This window comes from Symsagittifera roscoffensis, chromosome 1 (genome assembly GCF_963678635.1).
Source record: "Symsagittifera roscoffensis chromosome 1, txSymRosc1.1, whole genome shotgun sequence".
Taxonomy (NCBI): domain Eukaryota; kingdom Metazoa; phylum Xenacoelomorpha; order Acoela; family Convolutidae; genus Symsagittifera; species Symsagittifera roscoffensis.
Window position 1 is genome coordinate 63,684,654 of NC_087062.1, and position 22,699 is coordinate 63,707,352.

General features: G+C 44.4%; 2 protein-coding genes across 2 annotated transcripts in view; one reads left to right on the forward strand and one right to left on the reverse strand.

Moving 5' to 3' along the window:
* Window positions 1-22,699, reverse strand: part of LOC134847559 (uncharacterized protein DDB_G0287625-like) — a 288,876-nt gene that overhangs the window by 157,196 nt on the left and 108,981 nt on the right. The gene's annotated exons all lie outside the window — the stretch shown is intronic.
* Window positions 19,872-22,699, forward strand: part of LOC134847552 (uncharacterized) — a 70,361-nt gene continuing 67,533 nt past the window's right edge. Inside the window, exon 1 of the mRNA XM_063864628.1 lies at window positions 19,872-19,881. The gene's annotated coding sequence lies outside the window, so the exon portion shown is untranslated. The remainder of the gene's footprint in view (window positions 19,882-22,699) is intronic.

The window sequence follows — 22,699 nt, forward strand, 5'->3', positions numbered from 1 at the left end:
AACCGGTTTTGCCAGAGATAGAAAATTTAAAAGGGAAAATAGGTGAGGGAGATTTCGAAAAATTGCGGGACGTTTTAAATCGGAACGCGGATAAATTTTCAAGACATAAGGCGGATATCGGCTGCTGTAATTTCGTCGAACACGAATCGAACTTGAAGAGGGCGCCGTTCCCCATAGGGAAGGCGCAAGACGAATGACACCACACAAGTCGGAAGCGTGCCGATGCCGAGCTGAAATAGAAATGTTGCTCGAATACGACATGATAGAACCCTCTAAATCGCCATAGGCTTGCGGTGGAGTACTGGCGAAAAAGAAAGGGGGCAGCTTAGGTTTTGTTGTGACTTTCGTAACTTGAACGCGGTAACAATAAAAGATGCGTACCCGATACCGCGAATAGACGAGAGCCTCTCTAAACTTGGTGATGCCAAGTTCTTCACCACATTGGACTTGGGTTCTGCCTTCTGGCAGGTCCCTCTACGGAAGAAGGATAGAGAGAAAACTGGATTCGCGTGCGAATTAGGGTTGTACCAGTGGAAGAGGATGCCCTTCGGCTTGTGCAACGCAACGGCCACTTTTCAAAGACTGGTGGCTCAGGCTTTGACCAGAGTGACAAAGAAGTACGGGAACCTTGTGATGTGTAACGTGAATGACGTGGTCATAGCGACACCAACCCTGGAAGACCATATTGATCGTGCCACAAGGATGCTGAGGTCTTTGGATGCATGAAAAGAGCAGGCTTGAAGTGCAAACCCTCGAAACGTGAAATCCTTAGGGATTCAATCAAGTACCTGGGAAGAATGGTGGACAGGCATGGTGTGAGGCCGGACCCGGAAGCAGTAGAAGCAGTGTTGACATGGAAGGCTTCCAGAACGGACACACAGCTCCTGAGCTTCCTACGGTTTGCCAACTACTACCGGGAGTTCATAAAAGGGTATGCGGACAATGTGTATGCGATGCAGAAGCTGATGCGTAACAAAGGGAAAAAGTTCGAATGGAACGATGAAGCACAAGTTGCCTTCGAGAACATAAAGCGGGAACTGTGCGAAGCGCCAGTGCTAGGCATGCCCACAGAAAAGGGCATGTATGTTCTTGACAAAGACGCATCGGTAGTAGCAATCTCAGGAAAATTGCATCAGGAGCAAGAATGGAATGGAAGAACGGTTCTCCGTCCCATTGCATATGGCAGCAAGGTCTTGAGTGACACTGAGATGAAATATGGTGCACCAAAAGCGGAAATGTTTGCAGTAGTCACAATTGTGGAAAAATACCGCGCATACTTGGGGAGCGCTCCCTTTAAGTTACGTGTAGACAACAGAGCGTTATCCTGGTTGAAGACCTACTCGATGGATCAGAGTTATATTGGTAGATGGATAGTAAGTAGAGAAGTTACCTGTAGAGAAAGCAGCCGAGATAAAGATCCTATCCAAGGAGGACCCGGTCCCCTTGGATCGGTTGCGGCGCTCAAACCTGATCCAGCAGGAACTCTCTCGCATGAACATAAACAGCCTCTCATTACTGGACAAAACGGTGCAGGTCACTCCGAAAAGGATGCGGATGCTGGGTGGATTGTTAGAAAAAGAAGTGACCAGAGATGACCCCGAGTGGACAGCAGCAGCGGCATCACTAACAGTTAGGGAGAAGGTGAAGATCATGCCGTCCAGACGACAACACGAAGAGAACGAGAGGGATTGTAGGACAATAGTTCAGCAACTAGTATCCTCAATACCACATGAGGTTTTAACCAGTACTTCGTACGGACAGAAAGAACAGGGGAGCAATACGCGAAGGAAAACTGTTACCTTTGTGGACCAGGATAAAGAAGGGGTAAAGGTAGAACGAAACCTGGTGCAAGATTGTTTGTCCGGGGATGCGAACAACGAGAAGAGCCAGCGAGCACAAGAACAACACTTGGGACAAGGGAGTTTGTCCGGGGAGTCTGAGATAGATGAAGAGGTTCCTGATGAAAAACAGGACCTGGGGAACAAAGTTTTGTCCGGGGAGTTCAGATGGATGCGAAGAAGGCACGGACATAATCTGGAGGAGGGTGCAGACTCCATCACGATCTCTTCAACAGATGACAACTCCAGAAACTCAGGAATTGACACCTACTCCGACAGGAACTCGAGCTCGGAATCAGAACTGTCCGAACTAGCGATCCACACACTACTAGTGGAAACTCGTGCAAGGGGGATCTGGATAGAGAGATGTACCAGGACCCTGATAGTGATCGCTACCTCATACCAAGTGAGAAAGTCTTTGACAACGCAGCGGATGATTTGGAAACAATAGCGGTATCGAAACGTTCGATAAGTCTGTTGCCACAAAAAGAGATAGTCAGGACTGATCTTCAGCCGTTCAAGCAAAAAACACAGCAGTTGGCGAAGATTTGGTGCGTTAAGATGGAAGAAGACACACACCAGCCCAATGAGCTGAATAGTCAGATGAGGGTCATGAAGACGTACTTGAAGGCGAGATACAGACTCTCGGATCTTCTAAGGGCGCAGAGAAATGATCGCATGGCAAGCAACCTGACAAGGTGGATCGAGAATGGTTCTCCGGATAAAGGAGACCTCGAGGAAGACAGTTAGCGTATCCTGAGACAGTACTTCATGCAGAAAGAGGGAAAGTTATACTTGAACAAGGACGAGATTGTGGCTTGCAAGAGAAGAGATGAAGACAAAGTTCTATAAAAGTATAACGCGATAGTGTTGCCTCAACTCTATCAGACAGAACTATTATTCAGATCGCATGATCAGATGGGCCATCAGGGGATCGACAAAGTATATCAGAGGATCCTGAAGCGCTTTGAGTGGCCAGGAACGAAAAAGGCATGCGAGAAGTGGGTAACAGCATGTCTGTCATGCCAGCAGGTCAAGGATCTAAGGAAATTACGATTTCCTTTACAATCGATCGAGTCGTCTGAATTCAACGAGGTGGTGCAGATAGATCACCAAAAGATATGCATGACAGACAGTGGTTATAATCAGGTATTGGTCATGATAGATCATTTCACGAAGTATGAAGAGGCCGTGCCCTGCATAACTGCCTCGGCGTAAGAGACATGCGACCACCTGATCAGTACGTGTATAGCGAGACATGGTTGTCCGATGACGTTTCAATCGGATAATGGAACAGCTTTCGTGGGAGAGCTTACGAAAGAGCTTATGAGACGCTCACAGGTTGCTCAGGCTCACTCCATGACATACCATCCACAGACGAATGGCTTAGTGGAAAGACAGAATAGGACGTTAGTGCCGATGCTGAGAGTATATTGTTCCAGGTATATGACCGATTGGGACAGATACCTTCCACAGGTGATAGGAGCCTATAACACACGCAACACTCCACCACTGGAGTTAGTCCACACATGATGCTAACTTGACACGAGAAGTCTTTACCCTTAACCTTTTTCTACCCAGAGTATGAGGGAAAAAAAACGTCTCCACAGGTCTACGTGAGGGATGTGATCAGACGTCAACAGAAGTTGAACGATTTGTGTAGACGAAATACTCAGCAAGCACAGGCAAGGCAGAGAAAAAAATTCGACAAGAAAGCAGCTGGTGCGAAAGCTTACTCGGTGGGAGACTACGTATGGGTATTTCAGAACGTTATACCACCGAAAGGAACGAAAAAGCTCCTAAAAAAGTGGAGGGGACCCTTCATGATTACGGAAAAGCACCAGGAGGGACGCTTTTATAGACTGAGTACTGGCCGAGCCGCCCACTACGAGAACATTAAGCCACACAATCCATCGACAGAAGACTGGTGTATACCCCCGCAGACATGGAAGAAGGGCATTATCTAACGATGGATCCTGCTTGTGAGGTCAACGAGAAGGGCACGAGGGAGAAGAACGATGGAAACGAAGTCGTGGAGGAAGGAACGAATACACCGCTGGACCTGGTTCCAAACGAGGTGATCGAAGCGGACGATGAAACCTTACCCTACCCAGAGGAGGATTGGCGGGATCTCGAACAGATGGAGGTTCCCAAGAATTTGGAACCAGATCTTCCGCTTACGATACAGACTCGACAGAACGCCGGGACAAGACCAAGAAAGAAATATAACCCTTACGGTGACGACTTTGTAGTGGACAGGATAGATCTGAAAAAGATAGTGGAAGAAGTAGTGGGTCTAGAATAAACAACTGTGTCACGAGACATTGACATAGTCGATGATCACGACGATGAGTGGGTCGACGACCGGTCGAAACCCGAGGTAGAATTCGACGACGAGCAACAGCAGTCATATGAACAAGACTTGACGAATCTGCGTGTCTTAGAATGGCTGAACGAAATAAATGACGTCGGACCCAAAGGAGACCAGTGTCACGATTCAAGAAGTAGATCGTGAAAGCATAAAATACATGAAGAACGAACGAGATGATCCTTCCTGGGCTGCCCAGGAAGGGCGACTACTCATTCCGGCTTCCAATCTCGATTTGATACCCGGTATGCGATCGACGGGGACGTCGATGGATATTTTTGTCCAGGGAGTGGGGGTAGGACTTACCCACACTGAAAACTTGATAATAAAAAAATTGAACATAGCAAGAGAGACAGGAGACTTAGAAGCAGGAACAGGCGAATAACCTAAGAAACCGGACATAGGAAGGGTAGTTGAGTCATATTTTAACCTACCAAATGAATGTTCAAGTAGCATAATACTAACAGACAGTGAATTCGTACTCAAAGATAGAACATGTGCGATAGCAATCACAGCAGACATGAGTTTTAGGACAGCGTTAGCGGCAAATTTTAAGAGAGAATATAAAAAATAGAGTTCCTATGGAAGCAAAGACCAGGAGTAGGGGGCGTAGCCGCCTTACCTCCGGCGGCGTCACAGATACCGGGAAAATACCTATGCTTCTTGGTGACGAGGGCGACGAAGGAGCAGCACGTGGACCCAGAGAACCTAGTCTTGTCCTTGACGAGGTTGAGAGACTTCCTCGTGGAAATGAACGTGAGGGAGCTCTCGCTTCCAGTGTACGATCCAAACAGAGGACGACTGCATCCTCGGGAATTGTACGCGCTTGTACACGTGATATTCTCTGATACTAATATACAAGTATATTTACATCAGAAATATTACTTAAGTATAGGCTGAGTAACGTGCGAGAGGGTGTTAGGCTAAAGACTAAGTTGTATATAATTGGTGATATGTGTGATATGTGTGTTATGTTATGTTATGTGTTATGTTATTAAGATCTTGGGTAAGAAGGGGTTAGTGACCATGAACAACTGAATGACGATCTTGGGAATAGATCCAAAGCTTGGACTGTCCAATCTTAGGTCGAACTCCAAAATTTTAGAGACCGATTGAATTTTAATAAATTTTAGGATAAAAATCTTTTTATCTGACTGTTTTTAAGTAAAGTTTAACGAGAAGTTAAGTTGAAACTGACAAGTGTGATATTCGTGACCTCTTTTCTAGATCCTGATTGATCATTTAATTGCTCACTTGAGTCAGAACCTTGGAATCAAATCAAATCGAATCTGAAGAACAGTATGGATAATTTCAACTTGGATGAATTGATGGACCTGGCAGAGGCATATGTAGGACCGATGATAGATGCGATCTATTGTCGGCTAATGGATCGAGACTTCGCTCTAGAGGAACAAGATGTAGTCATGTTGCTGACCGCCCTGATAAACATCTTGGGGTGACGACTTTGTAGTGGACAGGATAGATCTGAAAAAGATAGTGGAAGAAGTAGTGGGTCTAGAATAAACAACTGTGTCACGAGACATTGACATAGTCGATGATCACGACGATGAGTGGGTCGACGACCGGTCGAAACCCGAGGTAGAATTCGACGACGAGCAACAGCAGTCATATGAACAAGACTTGACGAATCTGCGTGTCTTAGAATGGCTGAACGAAATAAATGACGTCGGACCCAAAGGAGACCAGTGTCACGATTCAAGAAGTAGATCGTGAAAGCATAAAATACATGAAGAACGAACGAGATGATCCTTCCTGGGCTGCCCAGGAAGGGCGACTACTCATTCCGGCTTCCAATCTCGATTTGATACCCGGTATGCGATCGACGGGGACGTCGATGGATATTTTTGTCCAGGGAGTGGGGGTAGGACTTACCCACACTGAAAACTTGATAATAAAAAATGTGAACATAGCAAGAGAGACAGGAGACTTAGAAGCAGGAACAGGCGAATAACCTAAGAAACCGGACATAGGAAGGGTAGTTGAGTCATATTTTAACCTACCAAATGAATGTTCAAGTAGCATAATACTAACAGACAGTGAATTCGTACTCAAAGATAGAACATGTGTGATAGCAATCACAGCAGACATGAGTTTTAGGACAGCGTTAGCGGCAAATTTTAAGAGAGAATATAAAAAATAGAGTTCCTATGGAAGCAAAGACCAGGAGTAGGGGGCGTAGCCGCCTTACCTCCGGCGGCGTCACAGATACCGGGAAAATACCTATGCTTCTTGGTGACGAGGGCGACGAAGGAGCAGCACGTGGACCCAGAGAACCTAGTCTTGTCCTTGACGAGGTTGAGAGACTTCCTCGTGGAAATGAACGTGAGGGAGCTCTCGCTTCCAGTGTACGATCCAAACAGAGGACGACTGCATCCTCGGGAATTGTACGCGCTTGTACACGTGATATTCTCTGATACTAATATACAAGTATATTTACATCAGAAATATTACTTAAGTATAGGCTGAGTAACGTGCGAGAGGGTGTTAGGCTAAAGACTAAGTTGTATATAATTGGTGATATGTGTGATATGTGTGTTATGTTATGTTATGTGTTATGTTATTAAGATCTTGGGTAAGAAGGGGTTAGTGACCATGAACAACTGAATGACGATCTTGGGAATAGATCCAAAGCTTGGACTGTCCAATCTTAGGTCGAACTCCAAAATTTTAGAGACCGATTGAATTTTAATAAATTTTAGGATAAAAATCTTTTTATCTGACTGTTTTTAAGTAAAGTTTAACGAGAAGTTAAGTTGAAACTGACAAGTGTGATATTCGTGACCTCTTTTCTAGATCCTGATTGATCATTTAATTGCTCACTTGAGTCAGAACCTTGGAATCAAATCAAATCGAATCTGAAGAACAGTATGGATAATTTCAACTTGGATGAATTGATGGACCTGGCAGAGGCATATGTAGGACCGATGATAGATGCGATCTATTGTCGGCTAATGGATCGAGACTTCGCTCTAGAGGAACAAGATGTAGTCATCTTGCTGACCGCCCTGATAAACATCTTGGGGGCATGACAACCGTGGGGACCGCCCCACGGAAGTCCTATTGATGGCAGCATATGGAGAGAGGGGAGTACTAGACCGCCCGAACATGAGAGTGATGAGGTGGAGAAACGGGGCTCTCTCAGGGAGTGACTTGGCGAATGAGCCTGGATTGAAAAGTTCTAGGACTTACCAGCCAGGTGAAATGCCTATGCCCTCCAAGCCCAAACCTGGGCTGACGAGAATGCATCAGGAGATGAACAGTGAGGCTGCCTCGTCTAGTTCACCACTGAGGACAGCTGTGCCACCAAAGAGGGCGAAAGTAGAACAGAAGGTTCAGACGAACCAAACCATGCAAGATCTGGATGGGATAAAGGACGAACTGGAAAGGACGGAAAGGGAACTGATCGCAGATTGCCATGGAGGAACCGAGGTGAATCTAGTGACTGCACTAGGGTTCTACAGCATGTTTGGTTCTTTAGAGTCACTATTGAATCTAGAACAGAAACATGAGATGGTCACAGCCATCAGTGTAGAAGTGTTCCCAGGAGTTCTGCAAGTTGAGCAAAAGTACATAGGAAAATGGAGGGAAGCGATCGAGACGGAAATGAACATCAGACATAGTGAGTCTTATTGTAAACCATCAGGAGCACGATATTTGGTGGGATCGACATTGGCTTCAATGTGCAAGAGCAGATACCCGGTGCATTTTGTAGCTGTGGATATAAAGAGTACGAGAACGATCGTGGATCAAGCCTTCTCAGTGACAAAGTGTGTGAAACTGACGAGAATGTCCAAAAAATCTTACGAGTTGCTATGTAAGACGTTCTCAGCAGTTCCAGAGAGAACAAAGGAGGAGTTGGAATCGATTCTGGGAAGGAAGTTCATGGGATACGTGAGTGGGAACTTCAGTGACTTTGAAAGACAGAAACAGAGAGGATCAACCGTTACAGATTACAATACAGTAGACGGGAATGATGAAGTCCACCGAGTGATGATGGAAGTGGAACCATTACTGGAAGCTTCAGGAAAACGTAATAGGAGGAGCGTCATGTTGACACATGACGAATTTCCCTGCCACTGCTTGCTGCAGACCTGGTGGTATCACGAGCGTAGTAATCTGGTGTTGATCTGGGACTCTGGAGAGCTGCTCTCCATGGGTTTACCAGACTCATCACGGCCCATAACGATATTGATAGTGGGAGTTATGATGGCGATACGATGGCTGGAGGCTCATGTGAGAGAGAGAGAAAACAATAGACAGGAGGCACCGACGAGAGAACAGTTGCAGAAATTGGATTGTCTAAAAGATTTAGATCTTTTTGAGAAAATGTGCAAGATTTTAAACATTCCGATGGAAGTGAAAAAGATATGGGCGAGAAGACGATTGATGCCATGGTTCAGAGCTAACATGACTGCATGGTTGTACGAATATGCCAAAAAGCATATATCGAAGCACGGCAGAGTATACAGTGGATATCAACTGGACATTGGAGCAGGAGCTTTCAAGCGAGCTTTCGTGAATCATCGGAATGCAGTGACCACCGCTGTAAAAATAAATTCTAGGACGAGTGAACGTAGTGGAAAGGAGAAGGAAGAGATGTTGAAGGAAGATTTGGAGAGAAACGTGACGTTGTGTCTCCACAACAGCTTCTGCCGAAACAGAGAATCTAACGTGGATCCCCTACCTTGTTGCAAACAGAGGGTAGAAGAGCAGAAGTGTTGGAGGACTGCTTCCAACAGCGTCAGAAAAGCTAACGATGTGTTGCAAGACACAGAAACTGAAAGTGCAGAGTCAGTGTCACAGGAGGAAGAGATGGAACATTGACAAATGGTCGAAAGAACAAGAGGCAAAAAGAAAGAAAATTAGAAGAAATTAGAAGTTTTAGATCTTCTAACCGACGAAAAGAAGAGAAACAAAGGAGTGACGAAAAAGAAGAAGTTAAAACTCAAGTGAATTGTTTTATGTGTGTTAAAAAACTCAAGTGAGAAACTAAGCAACCAAGTTGTAATCGAAAACTTAAACATTTAAATGAGTTTTGAACATTAAAGAAATTGTTGCATTTATAAATTTGCATTTTGATTTTAGTTAGTGGCTTTAGAGACACCTACTTTTTATTTAGATTGGCTTGAGTAAAAAGTATATTGAAATATTCCAGCCTCCATGACTGTTTTTAATCAACTAGGAGAACTGATCACTTTGTGGTGACACGAAAGGCTTGGGTAATCTCTTGAAGAGGGAGATTGTTTCATTGTTCTTTCTAACCACAGTGTTCCTTAGTTTTAATATGCAGGACAAGATTTCCGAAGGGAAGAAAAATGGTAGGATAATTTTAGCTTGTTGGTTGGCAGGACCGTCCTGCAAACTGACACCTTTTAATCTTAGGTCATATCCTTAATGTGCAGATTAGTGAAAAAATTTGAAGGCTATAGTGATGTAGTATGGTGCCATTTATATTCTGCAGTGAGTCGATATGACGCGGATAAAAGTAATTTCGTGCATTTTGTAAATTTTATTCGATGACACTGTACCAATTTTACGAACATTGCGAGATTCAATGAGGACATTGACCGGACTGCCGGGGAGTATGTGACATTCGATCAGAATGGACCAAAATGCAGACGCAGCAATTTCGAGTTTTTAGCAGCGAACCTTCCGAAGTGGCGGTTGTGAAGGAATAAGAGCGTTATTCGAACGATTGGACAAATCGAGAAGGCTGAAGGATTCGGAAATTCCTAAATTTTAAAATTTCGAATTGATGACGTAACAATTCTAAGAAACGTCAAAAGCGGCCATTTTGGAGAAAGAAACTGAAATAAATACAACAACATTAGTTGCCATAGCGATAACGACAAAAATTGTGATTGGAAAACGAAAACAAAAAACAGAAGTAACAGAGACCGCTCCGAGTTGCAACTATTGTGTCGCTACAATAGTTGCAAGGCCGTTGCGAACAACGGTGAAGGGTGGAAGACAGCCTTCCGGAAGGAGAATAAGAGTCTTATTTCCCCGGATTCAAGAATTCGGAGGGGTCTCGGGACTGAAACTATTAGCATTTTATACAAACTTTTAGCTTCCCTATTATGTCCTGAAATGAATTTAATTAACATCTGAATTCATTTTGCTAGGATGAGAAGCTGAGAGTTGGGGGAAAGGGTTGATCCATCTTCGATGGATATGATGATTTTTATCTACTGAACAAAAACAATGATAATTCAAAAAAAAGTAGTAGCCCTGATTTTAGGAGTGACCTCGTGGTCTGGGGATACTGAGAACCAACCATGAGCTCACTATTTCTAATCTAGTTAATTTGAGTGTTTTGACCGAAGCCAAAAGCAGTTAAGTTTTTTCGGACCAAGCGGTTTTTTCGGACCAAGCGGTGCATAGCTTTCAATTAAAACTCCTAAGAACAGAGATAAATCAGGCAAGGTCAGAAGAGAAGAAGATAGACGATGATCTAGCTAAGGCAAGAGAGGTAGTGCGGAGAGGGATAGATGAACAATGGTGGCCCTCAATAGTATTTTATCTAAAGCTCCAGGCTAGAATTGCTATCCATGACATCAAGGATAGACATGAAAAGAAAATTAAAAAGCTAGCAGAGCGGCAGGACAGACCGTTAATGAAAGTGAACGACAAATCGGTCAGAGCACTAGATGGCATTGAGCTACCCAAGTGGGTTCATGAAGTGTTAGGTTTTGGCCCAAAGCACCCGGTGAGGGATCGTTTCAATGAACTTCACTTTCTTGCGGACATTGACAATTTTTTATCTGAGCTTAAATCGCAAAAGGTACCAGGTGAAAAATTAGGTGAAATTGAAGCTGCTGCAAAATCATACGCTAAACGTGTGCGGCAAACAAGGGTCGGATAGAGGGATTGAGAAAGCCAGGAAGTATTTGAAGGACAATGGTCTCTTGGCAGTCCCATTCGATAAAGGTGTTGGCTTCTGTGTAATGAAGAAAACGACATATGAGGCTAAACTAACTGAGCTGCTGCAATCGGAACAGTTTAGCGAAAAACCAGGTTTAACTGATAGTGTTGTTATGAAAATTGAGAAAGACATCAACAAAGAACTGTTGGCCATGAAAAAGAAAGATGAGATCGATGAGGCACTGTATAGTAGGCTTAGGTCCACGGGAGGGCAGCCAGCTCAATTATATGGATTGGCTAAAGTACATAAGAAAGGAACCCCTCTCCGTCCCGTACTGTCACTGCCAGGGAGCTCATATGAACATCTAAATAAAACTTTGGCCAAATTTTTTGACAACATTGAGGGGGCAAACATTGAGACAAACACACAAATGGCTCGGGAGATCATAGAGAACATAGATCTAGACTATAACGAGAGTATTATCTCCCTGGATGTCAAAAGTTTGTACACTAATGTCCCACTAAAGGAGGCAATAGATATAGCACTGAGGAAACTGTACGAACAAACTAGTCCTCCTAAACTGGCACGCGGAACTATGAAGAAATTGTTGAACATGGCTGTAAGTAAGGTGCACTTCAAATGCAATGGTTTATGGTACGTACAAAAGGATGGGTTGGCAATGGGTGCATCCCTTGCTGTCATTCTTACCAATTTATGGCTAAAGGAGTACGAATATGCATTAATGAAGGAAGTACCTGCGTTGACTCAGCTAAATAAAAACCGGAATGGCCTATGCCCTGATTGCGAGCGGAGGGTAACATACAGAAGTAAGGGGATCGAATGCGAAGCTTGTTTAAATTGGTACCATTTAAAGTGTAGTAATGTATCCGACAAAGAATATGAGCAAATCTCAGAAATGGTTTGGTATTGTAAGAGATGTAAAGAGCAGCGAGATCAAGAAAAACCAACAGAAAATGTCAAAGCGTTCCTAAGATATGTAGATGATATTGTGAGGACGGTAAAGGGGGATCCAGATATAGTGTTAAAAGCAGCTAATGAGCTCCACCCCAACCTACAATTCACTATCGAAAATCCGGATTCGAACGGAGACTTAGCCTTTCTAGATTTGAACATTAATGTGGACTCACGAAAAAAGGTAACATGTGGATGGTATCAAAAACCAACGGATACTGGGACTATCCTTAACTTCAGAAGCTGCGCTCCATTGCAATATAAACGCAATGTAGTTGAGGGTACTGTTCATCGGATTTTTAGAAGTACATCAACATGGGAAAACTTTGACAAGGCAATGAAGATCAATAAAGAATAATGGGTGGATAATCAATACCCTGAAAAATGGTCAGATGGTTTCGTATTAAGAACGTTGAATAAGATCATCGACCGAAAAACTGACACACGAACAACGGTAACATCAGTCAAGGAAGATCCTTTAAAGGTCAGTGCACCCATTATAACATTACAATACCGGGGTAATGCATCAGAGTGGTTTGCTGCCAAACTGCGTCAAAACGCCGGAGCCCAAGTGATATTTACTACGAGAAAGCTCAAGACTTGCCTACCGTCCCTTAAATCTCCCTTTGCGGAAGATTTCAAATCCAGAGTGGTCTACAAGCTCACATGTAGTGGATGTAATTCCACCTATGTTGGACAAACGGTCCGGCATTTGACCACGCGGATTGAAGAGCATCACAAGGAAGATTCGCCAGTAGGGCAACATTTAAGAGAATGTGACAGGGATGGTAAGAGCGCTGAGCTTAAGTCTGAGATTATAGATCAATCAAGTAACATACAGAAACTCCTCACTCTGAAGGCCTTACATATTTGGAAAGAACGCCCCAGAATTAACACGCGCGAGGAGTTCAGGAGCAGGGAGCTGACATTAAAATTATAGTACATGTTTAAACATGACTAAAATTTCAATTTTTGAAAAAATATGTGCCAGTCGGTCATGTCTGGAGGTTTGACCTTGAGAAACACGTAAATTTGGAGTGAAGTTTTAATTTTAAAAATTTCGAATGGAGCCTGTCATGCTCAGTTTTCTCGAACCAACTGAAAACGCAAAATCAAAATCAGAACGACCGAATTAACAATTGCGGGAAACTACTCAAGAAAAAGGCAGGAAATTGCTCTTCGCAATTTCTCGATACGAAATAATAAGAGAGTAGAGCTGTCTCATCCTGAAAACAGGAGAATAGAATACAGACTTGAGAAAGGACGACTATTCGAACGGAAAGGAGTGAACATTCAATGGAAGAGTGGGCAACTCGAGTGTCCCAATGGTTCATTCAGAAACTTTGATTCTTGAGACAGAACTTACTTCTGTTGTTAAAACTAATTAGCATCAAACTTATTTAGTTATATTATTTGATTCTCAAGCTGCTTATCTTTTAGTTACTCCTCATACTCAAGTGCATCGACATGTGAGTTCTCAATTTAAATTTCTCGAGTGTATTTTATGATAGTTATGTTGAGATAAGGCGAGTTTTAGATTGATCCATCTGAAATGGTTCCACTGTCCAATAAAAAGTGACTAAGCGGATTGTTCCGACCCGGTTTTTAACGGCGTTCATGTATTTTGGGTATTTCGAGACCTAAGTATGGGGACGTTTTTATTTCTAGAGTGGGGGGTATTTTGGTAGTGGCCTTTAAGCTGTAACGGGTTCCAGTCTCATGTCGCAAGCGAACCGAATTGGCTCCGACCGTTCTTGAGGTAGAAAAACACAAGAGATAGTGTCCCTGACTCTTGAGCCAATGGTTATAGGGCCTATTTTTCTTAAGCCTCATGTGTGACTACAGTAGACGAATGTTACATAGTGTTTTTATGGCGCTCCTGGGTGTTTTTACGACATCATGACTACGGAGTCGAACCCACTTGACACAGCTTCGGGCTACATGCCCATTCTAGAGTACCGGTGGTACGGTTCAGCGGGAACGTGTAAACCTTCCGGTTGTACCGTGATAGCTTTTTAAGAAAACTCAAGAAAACTTCCTGGTACGCTCTCCGAACGAGGCTTAGCTAACCGAGTGAAGGGGGGCAACTGGGGGGACAAAAATACGAGCAAAAAAGAATACAAAAAGGAACAAAAACCATAAAACGAAAAAAGACAGTGACTTTGATACCAAATTAGTTGGATCAAACCTTTGTATTAATTAAATAGTATACACATACTGTTTTATAAGACCGATCGTTTCGATCAATCTAGCAACTTAAACCAGTGACTTCAGTAAGGTGCCCGAGTGGGGGGCGTTGTTAAGGGTTTTCAGATAGATTGCGACCCAACCGGACCACTAGGAGACTTGACTGGAAAGGGTGATCAATCGAGTGGGAAAGTGGTTCACAAGGATCGAAACGGACCACTAAGAGACTTGATTGGAAGAGGCGACCAGTCGAGTGGGAAAGTGGTTCTGCTGTCAAGTGCAGAACAGAGACAACCAGCACAGGACCACTACAAGAGGACGCACAGGGGTGTTCTCAAGTCAAGCAACGGGTATCGTTAGAATCCACATTACATTATAGGAAATAAGTGTAAAATTGGATAAGCGGAGTCCCATTGTTTTGAGGCAGTTTTTACTCAAGCAGGCCTGGAAACAGGTCTACGGTTTTCTCTCGAGAGGTTTAGCACCCGGCGCTTAAGGGATTTTTTGGCTTAAGAGGGGGGCTAAAGAGGGGGGAGGTTAGTAGGGGGGCTGGTTAGGTTAGAGGTTGGCGGTTGTAAATTGTAAAAAGGGGGGAAATCAGAGTAACTAATTAATCGACATCGTTGATTTAGTTACATTAGCCATCAACACGCGTTGGTAATAATAGGTGGATATCCAAAATTTAACTCGAGTTAAGATTGGTACGCTGGTTGGATTGGTAGGGGGGAACGGATATAGACAGTTTTTGTGATACCCCATAAGATCGCTAGTGGGGGGAGGAAAACGCGTGGCAGTTAGGTACCAGACATTATTTTTTTTTCGACAGAAGGTCGACATTTGTCTCCTTTGAATTTTAGGTGGGTTGATTTCTCTGTTTTATTATTTTTTCTTGTTTAAAATTTTTTTTTTTTAGATATATTGTTGCATTTTGGTGCGGATTTGCGATTGGTTTTTATACGAACAGGTGATCACAAGATACCTGCGCACAGGTTTTGGTTTCAAGTTGCTTGGAACATAGAAAAAGAGGTAATTCAAAAAGGGGGGTTAGCATTTGGCCATTAAGAGAGGGTTTTTGGGATTTTCACTAGAGCTTGAGTGGTGGTACAAGGTACAGCGAATCAAGAAGTCCCTACAACGAAGAAGAAAGAGATCCGATATCCAGAAACTCAGTGACGAGTCTTGGGACAGTACCGAAGAAGTCTTGGGACATTGCAGTCTGGGGACAGTCTTGGGGCAACACAGTCTTGGGACAGTGCAGCCTTGGGGCAGTCTTGGACCAGAGCAGTCTTGGTACAAAATAGTCTTGGGCCATTGGTCTTGGGACGTTTGTCTTGGGCCATTGGTCTTGGGACATTGGTCTTGGGACATTAGTCTTGGGACGTTGGTCGTGGGCCATTGGTCTTGGGACGTTAGTCTTGGGACATTAGTCTTGGGCCATTGGTCTTGGGACGTTGGTCTTGGGCCATTGGTCTTGGGACATTAGTCTTGGGACGTTAGTCTTGGGACATTGGTCTCGGGACGTTAGTCTTGGGCCATTGGTCTTGGGACATTAGTCTTGGGACGTTGGTCTTGGGCCATTGGTCTTGGGACGTTAGTCTTGGGACATTAGTCTTGGGCCATTGGTCTTGGGACGTTGGTCTTGGGCCATTGGTCTTGGGACATTAGTCTTGGGACGTTAGTCTTGGGACATTGGTCTCGGGACGTTAGTCTTGGGACGTTGGTCTTGGGACGTTGGCCTAGGGACGTTGGTCTTGGGACATTGGTCTGAGGATACCAACAAGAAGTACTGGGACAACACTGAATAGTCTTGGGACGGTAAGGGAAAGTCTTGGAACAGCATTAGAAAGGGGGTACTACAAAAGTAATAGGTTAGGTTGAAGTAAACAATTATAACAACACGTTCCCTATCCTAACCTAACACGAAAGAGCTTACAGGAGTTTAAGAAAAATTGTTTTTAGCGAATTGTCAATTTCTTTTTCCTTAGAGTTTTTAACCTTAGAGTATAAATTTTGTAGATAATAATACTGTAAATAATAACAATTGTAAATAATGAGGCGGAGCAGGGTACCGGTAGCTGAAAAAAGATCTACCGAAGCAAAATATAATTCGTCGCTACGCAAAGCAACATCAATGGGTCCGAAGATAACAAAGAAGAGCTTTTCAGTTAACATGGTCAGCACAAGAAGAACAACGGAGAACAGAGCAAAAGAGGGCACAGAAGGGGAACGAGTAGAACCCACCATCGAGATTGATCTAGAGACACCCGATCAAAGTGTAGATGAAACAGGGAAAATTGCGACGGAGTCAACTCCAATGCCCAATGCAGAAGAACCAAACCCGAAACCCATAGAGTTCTCACCAATAGACAATGTGGAAGATGCAATAGGCAACACCGAAGAAACGGTGAAAGAAGACTCTCAAGTAAAAAAGACATCTTTTACAGAAAGGTTGGCGATGATGGTCGGAATAAAAACGAAAGAAAACATGACCGAAGAACCAAAAGCTGAAAGAGCACGAACATTTGGGACAGTGAGCACGAAGACGACAGAAGCCAATCCAAGAAAGGAACAAACTAAAGCAGAAGCTACGGCCAAAGACAGACCGACGGCTGACCATGAAGAGGCTACTATTGAGCTAGGTGACTTGATGGCGAAACTGAATCAGATCGACAAAAAACTGAAGTACAGCGAAGAGGACAGAGAGGTGATAAGAAAAGAATTAAGATACAACAAACACGAGTATCTGGATAGTTATTTTAACATGGCTAAGGCAACAGATGAGAGACTCAAGGAGTTGTCAGATAAGGTAGAAGCCACCAATGAAGAACGGGATAAGAACATCAAAAAAGATATGCAACAGTTGAAAAACCGATATGATGATGTCAACAGCCAATTAGGTAGCCTGGAAAAGAGAATGGACACAATGGGTAAGAATCAGGCCGAAAGTTCGTGTGCAATACAGGCGAAATTGGATGCAATCTTCAGAAATTCTACCTCACAAGAAAGACCGGCGGCGGATCGCACGCAAGGCACCAGAGTTGACTTTGTGGAACCACAAAGGAACAAACGGCAATCGACACCGTTGCCCTTAACCCGGGACACGGTGAGCATAGCACCAACAGCTACTAAAACGATCATGAAGAATGGAACGTCAAGTACAACGACTGGTCCGGGGGACTCAACAGCTAACAGCAACGCAGGTCCGGATGCTATGACATGGGCAAGCACTTGGGAGATGATAAATAGAACTCTAGAGGCCTTCGCCACGAGGAACACTGACTCGAATGAGAGAAGAGAGGGAAAATCCAGAAAAACATTCAAAAAGCCAAAAGAATTCAATGATGACTCTGATGGATGCATTGATACTTGGGTGGAAGTGATGAGACTACACCTAGAACAGGACAACTTGAACGATGAAAGACAAGCATGCACATCCATACTCAGCAATTTAGAAGGCACGGCATTAAAATGCGTGGTTGCGAAGAAAGAAGAAGAACGCGATAACGCGGACAAAATCTTTGAAATACTGTTGAATAGATTCGGCTCAGGCATGAAGGGTCATCAAGCGATGATGCGATTTGAAAAAAGGAGACAGAGAGATGACGAATCGATAGACAGGTTCCTAGATGATCTCGAGAGCTTGAGAAGAAGGAGTGACCCAGAAGAATCTACCAATAGAAGAAACTTCAGCATAGCCTCAAAGTTCATTGATGGGGTAAAGAGTGATGACTTGAGAACGATGTTAGCAACGTATTACACATTGTCGAAAGATAGTGCGCCAACTCCAGAAGAGATGAGGCAGAAGTCAAGAGAATACATGCTGATGAAACCCAAGAAATACTCGTACTCAGACAACAGGAACACCCAAGGGGGGAGTCAGCCACAAAGGTCGTCATGGTACAAGCCTAGAGATGACATGGACAAACGCAGGTCGTGTGCTAACTGCGGGTCAGTTGATCATCATGTGGCGGATTGCACGACATACAAACAGGGCATGAAGAGTTTGGGATATGCACCCGATGAGGACGATATGAGCCAGATGGAAGAACACGAGTTCTATAGTGGCTTGATCATCAAAATAGGTGCAAGATGCTTCTTCTGTAACCAAGAGGGGCACTTCAGGATGGACTGTCCGTTGTTCTGGGAAGCGGTCAAGAATCAGAGTCATCCAAAACACAAGTTGGCATTGGCAGCAGTGCAGAACCAGAGAAACAGACAAGGTGAATTTGAGACGAAAAAACTCGAGAGACCAAATGTAGAGCTACCAACAAAAACAGTGAAAGCTGTAACACAATGTGGTAGTGCAGCAGAGGCCACGGCGAAGAAAGCCCCAGAAATAGATTACGAGAAGGCGGCAGCGCAGGCCATCACAAAGTGAAGCAGGATCTGGCTGCGAAAGAAATAGAGCAACGACTAAAACTGGAGATCGAAAGAAAGAATTTTAACGAAGCATTAACCGGATCAAACCCAACACCAGAGGCCGTATCAGGCTCAACAAAGACCGGGAATTGTAACACTGTAAAAATGGTGACGGGAAAGCCATTCGGCATATCGAAAATCGGGGCTAGAATAATGTCGATAATCACAGTGGGCGGCCACGAGGTAACCAGAAACTTGAGCGAACCGAGCGACCAGACAATAATGCACATTGACGTATACGCAGATTACTTGAGTTGTATAAGCCCACAAACGACTTCTAGAGCGTTGAGAGCACTACTCACGAGAGGGGGCAGCAAGTCGGTACGTGTTGATAATAGGTATACTGAAGCTTATGGTCCACACGAGGTGATGCTAAATGTAGATGGGATCAACATCTATACCAGAACGATGATAACATGTGACGAAGACCTAATTGGGCAAATCTACGTAGGGAAAGAAGAGTTGAAAGTGAGATCGATTGGACACTGCGCCATGCTTGAAGAAGATGCAATGCACATCGGGACAGAGGCAGATGTGACAGGACACGTGCTAGACATAAGTGGCAAGAAGACTCAGTTACGTGGGTTACTTGACACGGGAGCGGTCTTGAGTGTCATACCAATCGAAACTTGGGAACGAATGGGCTTCAACGAAGATGACTTGATAGATTCGAGAATACGGTTGTCGGCTGCGAACAAGGGAGCCCTGCGCGTGTTAGGCAGAACGCCGATAATAGCGCTCAATCTGGGGGAACGTAACCTGTGGATGAGTTTTCTTGTAGTAGAAAACCTAGATGAGTCTGACCATTTCATTTTGGGGAGAGACTTCATCAGGAATTTCGACGTAACGATTGATCTAAATAACGCAATGTTCAGGATACGGAACCCGGATAGGAGGTACGCAATCAAACCGGTAAATTTAATAATGGCAAATGAAAACAAAGCACCGGTATTCTTGAGTAGGAGGGTGAGGCTAAAAGCTAATGAAGCGGCAATCGTAAGCTTGAGGATGAAAAATTACAATGAACTTAGTGATACCGATCACGATACAGAGAGGGAGGAAACTGGGATATGCTTTACCGGTTAAAACTCGATATGAAACGATTGAGAACTCAAAACAAAATGAAGTTGTTGATTGTCCCAATCACAGGGACAAAATTTGTATCTTGAGACGATTGCAGAAAATAAAAGATTCATCAGGTCTTATTAAATCACTTAAGTCAGAAACGGACGATGGGCTGTCGAGCTGTTCGAACTTTCCAGAGCGACCCGCACTAGATGAAATGCAGACTGATAAACCGGTGCTGCCGGAGATTGAACATTTGAGGGGCAAACTGAAAGATTAACAGCTCGAAGCCATCAAGGACGTACTAGAGCGGAACGAGGAAGTTTTTTCGAGGCATAAGGCGGATATCGGGTGTTGTAATTTTGTTGAGCATGAAATAGAATTAGAGGAAAACGCGGTACCACACAGGGAGGGGGCGAGGCGAATGACCCCACACAAATCGGACGCGTGTAGAAAAAAAATCGAAACGTTACTAGAGTATGACATGATAGAACCATCCAAGTCACCGTGGGCGTGTGGAGTAGTGATGGCCAAAAAGAAAGGCGACCAGTTAAGGTTTTGTTGTGACTTTCGATACCTGAACTCCGTCACGGTGAAGGATGCCTATCCCATACCTAGGATTGATGAGAGCCTCTCGAAGTTAGGTGATGCAAAATTTTTTACGACTCTTGATTTAGGCTCGGCCTTTTGGCAGGTACCACTACGGAAGCAGGACAGGGACAAGACAGGGTTTGCCTGCGAGTTGGGTCTGTTCCAATGGAAACGGATGCCGTTTGGACTTTGCAATGCCACAGCCACGTTTCAGCGATTGATGGCACACGCGCTGATAGGCGTGACAAAGAAGTATGGCAACCTGGTAATGTGCTACGTGGATGACGTGGTAATAGCAACGCCAACACTAGAAGACCACATTGAGAGACTTGACGAGGTGTTCGCGTGCATGAAAAGATCGGGGCTAAAGTGTAAACCATCAAAGTGCGAGATACTCAAGGACTCAATTAAATACTTGGGCAGGATGGTAGACAAGCACGGCATCAGACCTGATCCAGACGCCGTGGAGGCAGTCCTAACCTGGAAGTCACCAAAGACGGAACACCAGTTGATGAGCTTCCTGGATTCGCTAACTACTACAGAGAGTTCATCAAAGGCTACGCGGACAAGGTGTACCCGATGCAACAATTGATGAGGCACAAGGGCAAGAAGTTCACATGGAACAACGCAGCAGAGGAGTCATTCCAGAGGATAAAGAAAGAGCTATGTGAGGCACCAGTACTGGGGATGCCGACTGAGAAAGGGATGTACGTGCTGGACACGGATGCGTCGGTAGTTGCGATTTCAGGAATCCTCCATCAGGAACAAGAGTGGAATGGGAAAACAGTCTTGAGACCAATAGCTTACGGGAGCAAAGTCCTGAGTGACACGGAAATGAAGTACGGAGCACCGAAGGCAGAGATGTTCGCGGTGGTTACCTTTGTTGAGAAGTACAGGGCGTACCTGGGCAATGAGCCATTTAAGTTGCGAGTCGACAACCGAGCACTAAGCTGGCTGAAAACGTACTAGATGGACCAGAGTTACATCGGGAGGTGGATAGTTCGTCTAGACGGATACAATATGATAATTGAGCATAGAACACGAGACAAACATCAAAATGCCGACAGCTTGAGTAAGAAGACGGAGTTCTACGAGAGACAAGAACAAAGAGAGGCGGACAGACCTGAGATCAAAGATGGCTTCTCCTTCATGGACAAGGAAACGTACGACAGTCTTCCACTCACGAGATGGCTGGACAAATCAGGCAAACCGATTGAAGATCACCCGGAATTACCTAAAGAACATCCAGAAAAGACCATATTGAAGAAAAGCAGAAGGATTCCGATAGGAACAATGCTCAAGTCCAAGATCGTGAGGGAAACGCTCAAGGCAAAAGGTTATGACCTCAACCAGGTAGAGGCGGGAACTGCCCGAATAGGTGAAGACTTAATGAGGCTGCTTGAGAAACTATTGGATGACAAACCCGTGATCCAGGAGAAGGGTCAAGAGGAACCGGAAGTCACCATACTTCGGAAACAAGAGACAGTGAACAATACTGACTCCTCAACAGGGAGCGTGGCTGATAGCAAGGACGTCGCAGGGTCACTAGTTGACAAAATCCCCGAGGACATTCTGGAACAGACCAAGGTTAGGAAAAAGAAAGTGGCGTTCAAAGAAGAGGCTGAACACCTGGGACTAGATCAAGAGTCCGGGGAGTGGTCCAGATTCATGGAAGAAGAAGGAACCCGAGAAAGGAAATTGTCCGGGGAGCGTGAAGATTGGGATAAAGATTCGGATGAGAGCAGTGAAGACCAGGACAGTCTATGCATGATATTGGCGGAAGAGAAGATAAGACAACACGACAGGGAGTTACAGACGGATCCATCTTCAGGAACGTACAATCTGGACACACAAGAGGTACGAGGTGGTGAAGAACTTGAGAAAATTGCGGTTTCAAGAAAGCCATTCAGGGAACTATCGTGCAACTCAAACGTCAGAACAAATCTGGTACCAGAAGACGACATGAAAATCGTGAAAAGGATGATATGCGTGAAACTGAGTGATGACATCCACAACCCTTGTGAGATGAATGGACAGATCATGGCGCTAAAGGAGCATGTCAAGGCGAGATATAGGCTGTCAGACTTAATAAGAGCCCAGAAGAATGACAAAATGACAAGTAATCTCTCCAAATGGATCCAGTCGGGGGTCAAGGAGAAGGGGGAACTTGAGGAAGACAGCTACAAGATCTTGAGCCAGTTCTACAAAGAAAGGAAAGACTTACTTTATCACACAGCTGATGGGGTGGTAGCGTGCAAAAGGAGAGATGAGGAAAAGGTATTACACAAACACAACCTCATCATACTACCACAATTGTACCAAACGGAGGTGCTTTTCAGATCACACGACCAGATGGGCCACCAGGGGATAGAT